We start from the raw sequence: 12,650 nt of genomic DNA, 5'->3' as shown, positions 1-12,650 counted from the left end.
TAAGGGTAGACCTTGAAAATGCCAATTTTTTTATGGACTTAGCCTGAAAAGTGGAAAAAAGCAGACATTTTACTGTTTTCTTTGGGGGAAACTGGTAAAAGTGCCCAAAAATCAAGAAATATTTGAAAAAAATCAAAAAATGTAATAGTAGCCAAAAAAAATTTACGTGAAAAGGATACAAAAGTATATAGAATGTCTTAATAAAATATAAGTAATTGAAACATAATACATATAACTGATTTTTACAATCAAATTATGAAAAAATACGTAATATTGGTTAAAATAATATTTTTTTTGTCATATTTCAAAACAATATGGCGGACAGGCGCCGAGAGGTCAAATTTGACAGTGTTGCCAGTTTTAACCTTTTAAAGATTTAAAAATTTAATAAAAATTACTTACAAAACAGCTATAGATCGATGCAATTTGAGAGTCCAAAGCCAAATTCGTGGCTTTAAATGTAATAAAAGTTGCCACCAACATATTTATTTCCTCTGCCTGCAGTTTACTAGCTTCGAAAGAGGCCTTTTCTTTGTGAATATAGGTATTAAAGCCACACCTTAATTGTACTTAAATTTACTTTCGTAACACCTACACACCATTTAGTCTCACTTCACCTTTATTTAATGATAAACTGGGCAGATTGCAATTGGGCGCAGGCGGTCTGAAAGGAGGAAGGCCTAACCCTTCGGTCCAAACCTAACTTACGGGTATTATATTGAGAGAACCGCAGGAGGTATTTGACCGCTGAGCGCAATCACAACCCACCCGATAAACTAACTTCACTTTCACAAATTTGTATATGATGCAACAGACAACGCCCAAATCCAGGGCGCAGCACAAACAACCGACCTAACAAACTAAAAACTAACAATAAACTGTTTAAAAAATGCGTCAATGCATGCATCTACCAATTTTTCAAAAACAGTTGCCAAATTTAGAGGTTTGCATAAATATTCCAAATCAATGGTACGCTTAAATGGACAAAAATCGATGTTTTCATGTGAAATTATCTTTTGTCATTCACATGGCAACATGGTTTCCCGAAATCAGTGACAGTACATAACCATGAAATACACAAAATTTCATTCCAACCTTGAAAGTGTATTCTGGGAATCCCACAGAATTTATTTATTAAAATATAATCATAAATCACTATAATATTAATAAACTTGATGTAATCTAACCTAACGTAACGAAACCTAACCAGAACTAACCTGACCCTTGTAATAAAGCAGTCATTTTGTGTTAAAAATGCGTCAGAATAAGTAAAATGACATATTTAAGAATTGAAAAATTGTAATTTTCATAAGAAAACATATTTTATATAACTATGGCAACACTGTTAGGATTCTCCTTCTTGCGTTTATAAAACGGTTGTCATTCCTGTCGTTTCTTGTTGTTTCATGGTATATAATGGCGGAAAATGGCGGCGATTTTTAAAAATAAGACATATTTTAAATTGCAATTACATGAAAAGTAACGCCCGCCCCCAATAAAAAATTATTGTACAATTATCAGTAAGTGAAACAGAATTCATTGGTATAAATTTCATATCCGTAATCCGTCTACCCATTCAGTAAACTAGAACCAAATAAAATTATCAACATTAACCATTTAAACTTGCCTTAAATTGCGAATAATTTTACCACAAACAAACACACACAAAATGTAGTTGCACTAGATTTGCTCCTGTTTGAAAATGTACTGCCACAGCATGTTCGATTTGGCGAATGGATTTAGTGTCGGCAGTCATAAATATAAACCCAAATAAACAACAAAGCTTGTTCGATTAAATCGCACCACCTTCATATTTGTTAGTGCAAATTTCAATGAAACTGTAAAACTAGTAAAACTGAACAAGCTCATATTATTCTTTAAATATAACTTGCATCTTATTTCACATATTAATATTGGAAATCTTCTCTTCAAAATACAAAATGTTCTTTCAATAACAGCTCTTGAAGCAATTTGTGATTAATTACACAGCACTTCAACTGCTCCCTAACAGATACATTGTCCATAAATTCTCCATTTCGTATACCCATAATATGCAAAAGTATTTAACAACTCCTTAACTCCCTTATAACATAGTATTTCTAATTTCACTTTCATGTTGTACTATGGTTTATGTTAAGTATTATGGGTTATGTTGTTCTTTAAATGCATAGAGGTATATATTAACATAGAGTGAGCCCTCACTCCGCCACCACTGACGACAAGATCTCTTCGACTGGTTTGCGGTATCTCTTTCTAGCACAATGTATCGAGAAACATAACATGAAACTAAGTGGGGGTACGGGACGGCAAGTGAAATAAGGAGAATTACTTTATTCTTCTTTTTTCTTTAATCATTATGACAAGTGACAAGACAACATAACCCAAATAATTTAATCCGGCCCTATTTCTATTTTTGAACAAAATGTTGGAAATATCTTAGTTTATTTTTAGTTCTAGCTTATTTATGGCTAGATTGAAAATCTGAATTTTCTAATATTGGTTCATGATTATCATCAGGGACTTGATTCGGTTCTTAAACAGGTAAATTTTCTGTCTCATCTGATATTGATTTGGTAGTGGAATTCTTTAGTGTATTATTTGGACTTTCATTTTCATCTTAATCACTATTGTGATTCAATAATTTTAGGTCACTTTTAGGAGCTGAGTACTTCGTTGCAACTGTACTTTTCTTTCTGTTTGGATACTGCATTAAGGCATAATCTACATTGGCTTCTAAAAGATAATCCTTTTCAACTAAAGGATCAAACTTACTCATTTATACAAATTTTCTTAGTAATACTTTGTCTGAATCTTTCATGAAGAAATAGAATTTCTGCTAGTTGATCTTCATTGATAAGTAAACACATGTTCATGATGTGTACAATTGGTTGCTGTAGACAGTAAACTTCATACAGGGTGGTGAATCGGAAAACGGGCCATAGGAAACTCAATGTAGAATTTTAAACTGTTGAATTCCTGCTTCCCTAATTATGTTACATCAAAAGTCATGAGAAGTTATTTGTAGAGGATTGAAATCTGTATTAAAAACAGAAGTTACAATTGTTGTACGATTTAAACACATTCCAAAATTTTGAAAAATATAATGTAATTACCGCAGTAGGTATGTGTGGGCATGTTAGGCCACACGTTACTATTTAACTGACAGTGAGCACACTATTGACTAAAGAAAATATCTTTCATTATTAATACTTTCTCCTTAACTGAGGGTATCTGATCAACTTTATTGTGTTTTAAAGAATAAATGATAAAATAAATAAAGAAATTGACAGTTCAAATTGTTAATATAATAAATTCATTGTCACCGAATGCAATCTTATACACATTATTGCAGTGTGTGTGGCGTAACTTTGGCGTATTTCTCTGAAAATTGTATTATATTTTTACAAAATTTTGAATAATTATTGTTTGTAGAACAATATTAACAGTCGTTTTCAATACAGATTTCAATCCTCTACAAATAGTTTCTAATGTCTTTTGATGTAAAATAATTAGGGAAGTAGGAATTCAACAGTTTAGAATTTTACATTGAGTTTCCTATGGGCCGTGTTCCAATTCACCACCCGGTATAGAGTGCAGAGCATCTGGTATATAGAACATTTTTCCATTTAGTGATGTCTAAATTTCTGGTTTTCAATGCTAGATTCACTGCTTTCCATATAACTCCATTGTATCTTTTAACTTAACCATTTCCTTCAATATGGTGTTGTTCTACTTGAAGATATTCCTTTAGAGTGTAGGTAATTAATAAATTCTTGGTAAGTCAAGCTAGTCCCCCTCTGTCTGACTGGACGTATCTTAGCATGGAAATCTTGAAAATTCATCAATTTTTTTTTGTTCAGAATCTGTGAGGATACGTGAGAAAAAAGTAACGGGTCTTCCAGATTGACTCAGCATGATAGCAATAGCAAATTCATTCATGTATCTGTTTCAACAATGAGAATTTATTTTTCATTAATTACTGTCCATAGAAGTGCAATATTGTATATCCCAAAATATTTATAGCTTTTGATTGTAGTGACATTTATTTTGATTTAAAGTTAACCCATATTTTTTAACGGCATTTAAAAACTTCAAATCATAGCTATCTTGATCCTCACCACTAACTGTTACGTCATCTAAATAAGCGTAAACCCCTTGTAGATTTTCTTTTTTATTGATAGAATCAATGGCTCTCTAAAAATATGATACTCCATTGGTCACCCCAAGAGGAATACAACAAAATTGGTAAAGGCATCCACTTTCCTCAAAAGCTGTACATGGTTTGTCAGATTCATGAATTGGCTATTCTCATTTAAAAAAATATTTGATTACGTCATCACGCCCAGATGGATGACGTCACTAGTATGTTGTATACAGTAGAACCCCGAAAATCCGAACTAATTGGGGGGACAGCCTGTTCGGATTCTGAAAAGTTCGGATTATTCGAAAGTCAGCCTAACCAGTAATTCAAAGCTCTCCTGCAAAACGTGTAACCTGGCTATGAGAAAACCGAAATAAATTTATGTTTAACCTTTATAAGCACTACATATAAAGTACCTACGTATTTATTTTTAAGAAATTTTAAATGTCAAAGTCCTACGAATCCAATATTGTTCAATTTTCTGGTTATACTTTGTATAATAAACATGTATTTAAGTTTTTGTCTTGAATTTTTAAAAAAAAATTCACTTTCCGTTAGTTTGGATTTGCAGGGTTCTACTGTATGTCAAAAATATATATGAGGGGGGCAAAATATATTGAATAACCCTGTACATCAAGAAATTTACTACCAACGTCTCTGTTACTGAATATATCACTAAGTACAGGGCAACCTATTTAAAACTTAAAAAATCAGCTAAAAAATTAAACTATCAAAATCATCTGAGAAGCTTTAAAAGTGTTGCAAAAGAAATTTGGTCCATAATAAACAATCTTCTTCGAAATCAAACTCACAAAGCTCAAACATTTTCCCTTCCAGACCATGAATACTTTATTAATGTGAGTAAAATTATGTTAAGATCCGATTTCCTATCTCCCTAATTCAAGAAAGGTCTCAAATTCATTATTGATAAGACTAGTTGATTAATCTGAACTGATCCAAACAATCAATAGTATCAAAAGCAAATCTTCCTGTAGTACTGATGGACTATCCATAAAAATTGTCTCAAATCTCCCAGAAAATGTGTTGGGAGTCCGCATCCCACTAATGACTCTTTTAAGGGGCTATCCTAGTGTAAAAGAACGAAATTCACATACTTTTTTTGGGAATATCTAAAATAAAAAGTACTGTACCAATTGTTTTGAAAATGCATGACTATTTATTATAAAAAGAAGTACAAGTAAAACAATTTTCATAAAAAAAAATAATGAAAATTTAACGATTTATGCCCTATCTACTGGCACAGTGAAAATAAAAAACATGGCTCCACTGCTGCAGCGATTGGGACTAATAGAGATCCTGAATTATAAAATTGCAAATACATATTGATTATTGAAATATTAGTTATTTCCTATACCATCAATTAGGATTTTTGGAAAAATGACGAAGTGTTGAAATTTTTTTAAATTAGCTAGAACATTTTCAGTTTCAAAAACCGCCAAATTGACATTTTTTATCCGATTAAAAAAAATCCCTATTTGATGGTATAGAAAATAACCTATATTTCAATAATAACTTTTGATATTTTATGTTTCAGGATCTCTTTTAGTCCCAATCACTGCAGCAGTGGAGCTATGTTTTTATTTTCACGGTGCTAGTAGATGGCGAATAAATCGTTTAATTTTCAATATTTTTTTATGAAAATTGTTTCACATGTACTTTTTATAACAAATGTTCAGTAGTAATAACCCGAGGACATTGATAATTGTTCGAAAAATTTTTATAACAGATTTCGAAAGCTTGTTGCTTGGAAACAGACCGACGCCGTAGGCGGAGGTCTGTTGCCTGTAAGCAACAAGCTTGAGAAAGTTGTTAAAAAATTTTTGAGCATTTATCAATGTTCGAGGGTTATTCGGATAGAAAATTTTTTGCTGATATAAAATTAATAATAATTTCATTAATATTCTCATCAGTATTACAACCAAATCGTGACATTTTGAAATATTGAATATTTGAAATGTCAAAATCGAAATGAAACGAAATGTAGGTATCCATAGCTACATGATTGACTGAAAACAGCCCATGGGATCTGTTTTCAGTATAATGTTGGTTTTATTGGTTGTATTCAATCAGATGACCACAAATTAATTGATTTCATTGGATTTCTAATTGAGCAAAAAATTTTCAAAATAATTGGTACAGTACTTTTTATTTTAGAAATTCCCAAAAAAGTATATGAATTTCATACTTTTACACTAGGATAGCCCCTTAAGAAAGGTAAATTTCTAGAGCTGCCTAAAGACAGCCATCATTATTCCTCTTCATAAGGGTGGTGAAAAATCTAATGCCTGCAATTATAGACCTATTGCATTACTACTGGTACTCTCAAATAGGACTCATATTACACAAGTATAAAAACTTGTTGCTGGTATGAGCACATTGTGTAAATGTTAGGATTTAAAGAGGATATAAAAACCTTCAATACAATTATGAGCGTTAGTCTCTTTATATCCTAACATTTTTTTTGTTATTGTTTTAGTTTATTATTGTTTTTTATGACTCTGTAAGTTTTGTGTATAAATTGTACAATTTTCCATGACAATAAAGCATTTTTCTATTCTAAGTTGTCTATTTGTTAAACCAAAGCATTGATTATTATTACAAAATATTAATATAATCAATTAAATAATAATATTAATCTCACAAACAATATAGGAAGTATAGTTAAAAAGAATAAACATAGTAATCCACAAGGAAATAAATCTGCACATAGCTATAGCCCAAAGTAACTTCTGTTGTTTATCCAAATCTTCAATAGTCAAAAACATTTGTGTAAAATTAGATTCCAGCAGTTTCTCCTTTTCCTACATTTAAAATAGCTGGTGTTTATTCCTAAAAACAACAAATACATAAATAAAAACTCTAAATTGTATACCATAAAAAAATCATACAAATATGACAAAATATCACAAGAGTATTTTAACATTATTTAAGGACAATTGCCATAATAAGCCACAACAAAAATGTATTAAGCGAAAAAGCTATAGAGCTGAAACAGGAAGTTGCTATGTTTGGTCTATATATTAATGAAAGTAAAAAAAAATACCTAAATGGAATATAACAACGGATTCTTATCGGTAATAAGAAGTGTTTTTATGCATACAAAGACGTAATTAAAAGTAAGTTACTGTTACTGAATCGTGAGTATAAGCTTAGAATCTACAAAACAGTAATTACACCAGTGGTCACATAAGAATGTGAAATGTGGACCATCTCAACCACTAATGAAAATCAACTGAGAATATTTGAGCGTAAAATACTAAGGAACATATTTGGACCAACACATTGTAGAGATGGTTCATGGATAATTAAAATGAACCACAAGCTGAATGAACTAATGCAGAGCGCAGATATTGTTAGATTTGTAAAGTCTCAAAGACTAAACTTTCTTGGTCGCTTAGAAAAAATGTCAGATAATCGAGCTGTGATGTCAGAGATGGAAGCCCCAAGGAAATATAACAAGAGGAAGGCCCTGTAACAGATGGATAGACGATGTAGAGAAGGATCTTAAAACCATAAATATCAGGCAGTGGTGCAGGAAAGTAGCGACAGGGCAGAATAGAAGAATGCTGTTAAGCAGGCAAAGATTTACCAATGGTTGTAGTGTCATTAGAAGAAGAAGATTTAAGAACAGTTTAGGCAGGCTATATGCATTAAGGCATTATTAAGCTTTGCATTTAACCATATTGTAATACACTATATCTTACATGGTCAAGCATGATTTTCTTTACATAACCCTTGTTCTAAACTAGAACCGAATTGGTAAGTACATATATATTTTTATTGTAGACATTTTAAAAACTTATTACTTAGTTGAATTACTTTAAACTTACCACTTATAAAATGTTTACTACATACTCTCATATTTTAATTTGTGGTCTGTTCTCTTTATTGCTTTTATCCAATGTTCCTGCCTTTGTTTGGATAAAATTCATTTAAATGTATTGCATGGGGGAAATGTATAGCCTTGGGAACAGTAAAAAGTGAGGATTTTATCCCTGTCTGTCCTATTCCCGCAATTTACAGGCTTCTCAAGAAAGCCCTTGCTACAAGTCGGTCAAACACAAGGAAAGGTGTTTTTTCTTTTTTACACACAAACAAATTGACACAAACTGATAATTACTATGGGATAATTCAGTTCTGTAGGCTATACACAACTTTATATTTAATTTACTATCACAATTTCGCTGCACAATTAACAATAAAAAACAAAACCAAACAGAATATTCGTCTAAAAACATCTACAAATAAATGTCAATGCCCAATGTAAACAGTGACTAAATAAAAATAACAGGAAAGACATCAGCTAACATCGTACTTCTCCTAACTTAAAAATGACGTTTATCATACTGTCGCAGCTTTACTATGTGTAAGAGTGAAGTAGCACTAATCCAAAGAAAAAAGATGGTGTCGTCACTTCGCTCCGAATGACACTCTCTCTATGTCAATATATACCTCTATGTTTAAATGACAAAATAATTAAATTCAACGTTTTACTCTTTTCAATGATCTTATTCTTAATTGTCTTGTTCTTACTCTTATTTTAATTTTTATCTCTATAATAAGGTCTTATTCACTCTTCTACGGTCTTATTTATACGAGATTACGATTACAAACAGAATTTTATAGGTTATAAGCATAGAGGTTATATAATATATTCCTATATAATAAGGTTATTTTTATATTTACAAAAATATTTAATGTCATTTGTCAAAATAAAAGATCCCTTAAAACTGCTTTTCGATAACTCTCATTACACATGTCCTGTATTTGTCCTTTATTAAAAGATCCTGTAATAAAGGAACTTTTAACTCCGAGTTTCGATATCTCTCTATTGCCAACGTCTTTTAAGTCGACCTGTAATAAAAGATCCTTTATTTTGACATATAAGCATGCGCAGTATTGCGTCTTTTATTTTTGTCTTTTAATAAAATACAGGCCGCCTGTATTTAAGGAAAATTAGAGGACACCTTTATTTTAATAAAAGTTCTTTTATTTTGACATAACGTGTCAAAAATGTGAAGAAAGGTCTAAGTCTAACTTCACTTGTATTTTGAATTTATCTTGTCGCTTCTTTGGATTGATAATTTATGTATTGTGGGATTGATATTTGATTAAACTTTCATCATTAAAGTTGTATGTTGGGTTTTATTTGGGTTGGGTTTTATTGATGTTTTGACCCAAACGAATATAGAAAAGAACATTTTATTGAAGCTTGAGTTATTGCAAGAAGTTGTAAAAAGGAATATTACGTAAATAATTTTAAATTGTTACTAATTACAATGATCAGACTTAAGGCCCCGTCTCACCATCAAATAATTGACAGTTATTTGATCAAACTTGACAGTTAGTGACACAAAGTGACAGTTAGTATGTATAGTTTGTGTCACTAGTCAAGTTTGACTGTCAAGTTTGATCAAATAACTGTCAATTATTTGATGGTGAGACGGGGCCTTTAAAATATCAGTAACTCATTTATTAAACTCAATATATTTTACATTTTTCTATAGAAATAAATATTTATTGAAGATATAAGAGATTGAAGATATAAGATCAATAAATTTTAATGAAAGTTAGGATTTGTTAAAATTCTAGATTCAAAATAGAGTTCTATTCAACAGATATATAACAACAGGTTAACAAAATAAAACAAAGGTTCAAGTATTTATTTTTGAAAATTTAATCTTTTATAGATTAGAATCTATAAAGTTTTTAATCAAAAGTATTAATACACTTTCATTTTCATGCCATCTTCTTCTTTTGGTTCTTATCCGTTTCGAATGTTGGAAATCATATAGCAATCGTAACCTTGCTAGCTGCGATTCGAAACAGTTCCATTGATATTCTCCCTCTTCCAGGTCTTCGCTTACCTTTGACTGTACCTTGCAATATGTACTGCAGCAGGGAGTAACGGTGCTGATTTATCATATGTGTCCCAGATACTGCAGTTTTATGCGTTTAATGTTAAACACAATCTCCAATTCCTTCTTCATTCCTCCTTGTTCGTGATCCATTTCATGCCATCAGTATTTGTTTATTTAAACATTGCCAAAAAAATTAATAAAAACCAGTATAAAGCTTAATTCTTCCATTATCTTTTTGTATATCGGGAAGTTTATCTGACAGATTAGAGGTCTTTTCATTTTCAGATAACTAATTATTGGGAAGTTTATATAACAGTATCCTTACGCCCGGTTTCATAATCAACTTAAAGTGAACATTAACTAAAGTTCACTTTAACGTTGACATTTACCCATATGAATTGCATTGACAAGGGTACCAACTTAAAACTTAAAGTCCACTTTAACTGATTATGAAACCGGGCGTTAGTATCTGTCTTTTCAGCTCCGGATAACTAGTTACGGGAAATTTTTCTCTGTCAGATATCTATTAGTATCTAATCTGTCAGATAAACTTCCTGATAACTAGTTATCCAGAGGTGAAAAGAAAGAAAGAGAAGGCCATAATGGATAAAACATCAAACGCCAATAGCATGTATGTATATATTTATAAATTTATTATTTAAAACCTGCTAATGATCATAAAATATTTAAAATCAGTCACCAATATAATATTTATATTTATTTATAAATTTATTAACAAACTGCAGTCCAATAAAAATAAAATTAGTTTAAGCGCTAGCTTTAAATGTCGAACAATAATTTTAAACAAACACACACACAATTTAGTCGCATTAGATTAGCTCCTGGTTGAAAATGTACTGCCACAGCTTCTATATCAATATCAACAGCACACTCATTTGCCAGTATTTCAAAGTTTTCTCTATTATGTACTACTGCAATATGTAAAACTGAACAAGCTGATATTATTCTTTGAATAAAAGGTAACTTGCATCTCATTACATATGGTAAAATGGGAAATCTCTTCACAATACCAAATGTTCTTTCAATAACAATTCTTGAAGGGATTTGTGATGAATTATAAAAACACAACTTCTGTCTGAAAATTCTGGAATGGTGTCATTCGGTAGTTGTAGTTGAGGAATGGATATCCACTATTCCCTAATAATATATTCTCCAGAAATTCCCCATTACATATACCCATAATGCAAAAGTATTTAAAAACTCCTAAAATAGTAGGTCTGTTCCTTTGTTTTAAGTGTAACACTAGTTCTTGAAAAGTGTAAGAAAAGTGTAAAAGTGTTACACTTTCTTGTTTCTTTGTTTTTCTAGTGTTTACACTTTTTTTCACGATACACTCAACTTCTGTCGTAGAACGCGTACAACTCGTTTCTTTGAAATGCTGTAGGAAAAAAAGTGTAACACTTTTCTACACGAGCCGTTAAAAACCGCTATGAATTCCACGATTTTATTGGTTAGAACTACCCACGTGATATCTGTGTTCGTATTGGTCAGAGAATTAAGCAATAAAGACAAATGACAATCAGCTGTGATGGAATTTTTATTTTGATGTAATAGCTATTTGTATAACAAGGGAGGAAAGTGTAACTTTTCCTCCCGAGAATGAAGTTTACTGCCCGACGCGTAGCGGAGGGCAGTAATCATTCAAGGGAGGAAAAGGCACTTTACTCCCATGTTATACATATGGTTTTTCCACCTTCCTCAAATAACAAGTCATTTTGTCATTTTTACTTAATTTATTTATGTAACTAACCAACAAAATTTATTAGAACTAAAACAACAAGTAGGTACAATATAACTGTCAGCTGTCAAATATAAGTCAAATTATTAATGTAAACATTGTTAAATAAAAATAACAATTTACTGTTTTTTACCATTCTGCAAAATACAGGATGTTTTATAAATAAACGTTAAAATGTATAGATACTCCGTAATAGAAAATAGATATTATACAGGGCGTCAATAAGTTATATTTCATGAATGAAATATTATGACGTCACTTTTACTTTTCCTCCCTAGGGAGGAAAAATATTTTCCTCCCTAGGGAGGAAAAGTACAACTTTGCTCCCTAGAATCAGGTCCGGAAAAGTATACTTTCGGTAGAGGTAGGTGGAAAATATTATTACTGATAATATTTATAAGCAAAATTATTCTACTGCACCTACAGTGACTCACAGCCTCAATTCTGAAATGATACAGTCGCTACTCAATAAAACTAGCTTGTGTCAGTGACTCAATATTAGAAAAAAATTACATACTGAAAGTAAGTTACTACAAGTCCTCTAAAACAGCATAAGCTATGTTTTGGGTTTCAAATATACCATACTTAAATAACAATAATCTTTTAATTATTTTGTGTATGATTTTGATATCAGCTAAAATGATGTAAACTTTTAAAGGAGAATATTAATAAAGAAAACAAAACTCCTTGTTGCTTATTTCTTTGGCTGATAGAAGATTTATTTCTTGCAGTTCAGCTATGTAGATTATTCTTTTGTAATATCCCTCTAATTGTTTCTGGGTTACATCTATTTCCAAACTCTCTTTCCACCTCATCTCTCAAATTTGGTGCACTTTTTTGGGATTATTTGCTATTTCTCTGACAATAC

General features: G+C 31.0%; 3 long non-coding RNA genes across 3 annotated transcripts; 1 reads left to right on the top strand and 2 right to left on the bottom strand.

The window, feature by feature from the left end:
• Positions 1 to 401: 401 nt before the first annotated feature.
• On the bottom strand, positions 402 to 2,360 carry LOC126885147 (uncharacterized). Its single transcript, XR_007698306.1, has 2 exons — positions 769 to 2,360; positions 402 to 699 (listed from the first exon to the last, which is right to left on the bottom strand). It is a non-coding gene; the product is annotated as an uncharacterized LOC126885147 (long non-coding RNA).
• Positions 2,361 to 2,407: 47 nt separating this feature from the next.
• Positions 2,408 to 6,722, top strand: LOC126885148 (uncharacterized). The gene is made up of 2 exons (XR_007698307.1): positions 2,408 to 2,541; positions 5,697 to 6,722. It is a non-coding gene; the product is annotated as an uncharacterized LOC126885148 (long non-coding RNA).
• LOC126885146 (uncharacterized) lies at positions 6,709 to 8,391 on the bottom strand. Its single transcript, XR_007698305.1, has 2 exons — positions 7,993 to 8,391; positions 6,709 to 6,991 (listed from the first exon to the last, which is right to left on the bottom strand). It is a non-coding gene; the product is annotated as an uncharacterized LOC126885146 (long non-coding RNA).
• Between the last annotated feature and the right edge of the window lie 4,259 nt (positions 8,392 to 12,650).

Source organism: Diabrotica virgifera, chromosome 5, assembly GCF_917563875.1.
Source record: "Diabrotica virgifera virgifera chromosome 5, PGI_DIABVI_V3a".
NCBI lineage: Eukaryota > Metazoa > Arthropoda > Insecta > Coleoptera > Chrysomelidae > Diabrotica > Diabrotica virgifera.
The sequence above is the reverse complement of the archived record's forward strand: the minus strand, read 5'-3'. Positions and strand labels throughout refer to the sequence as shown.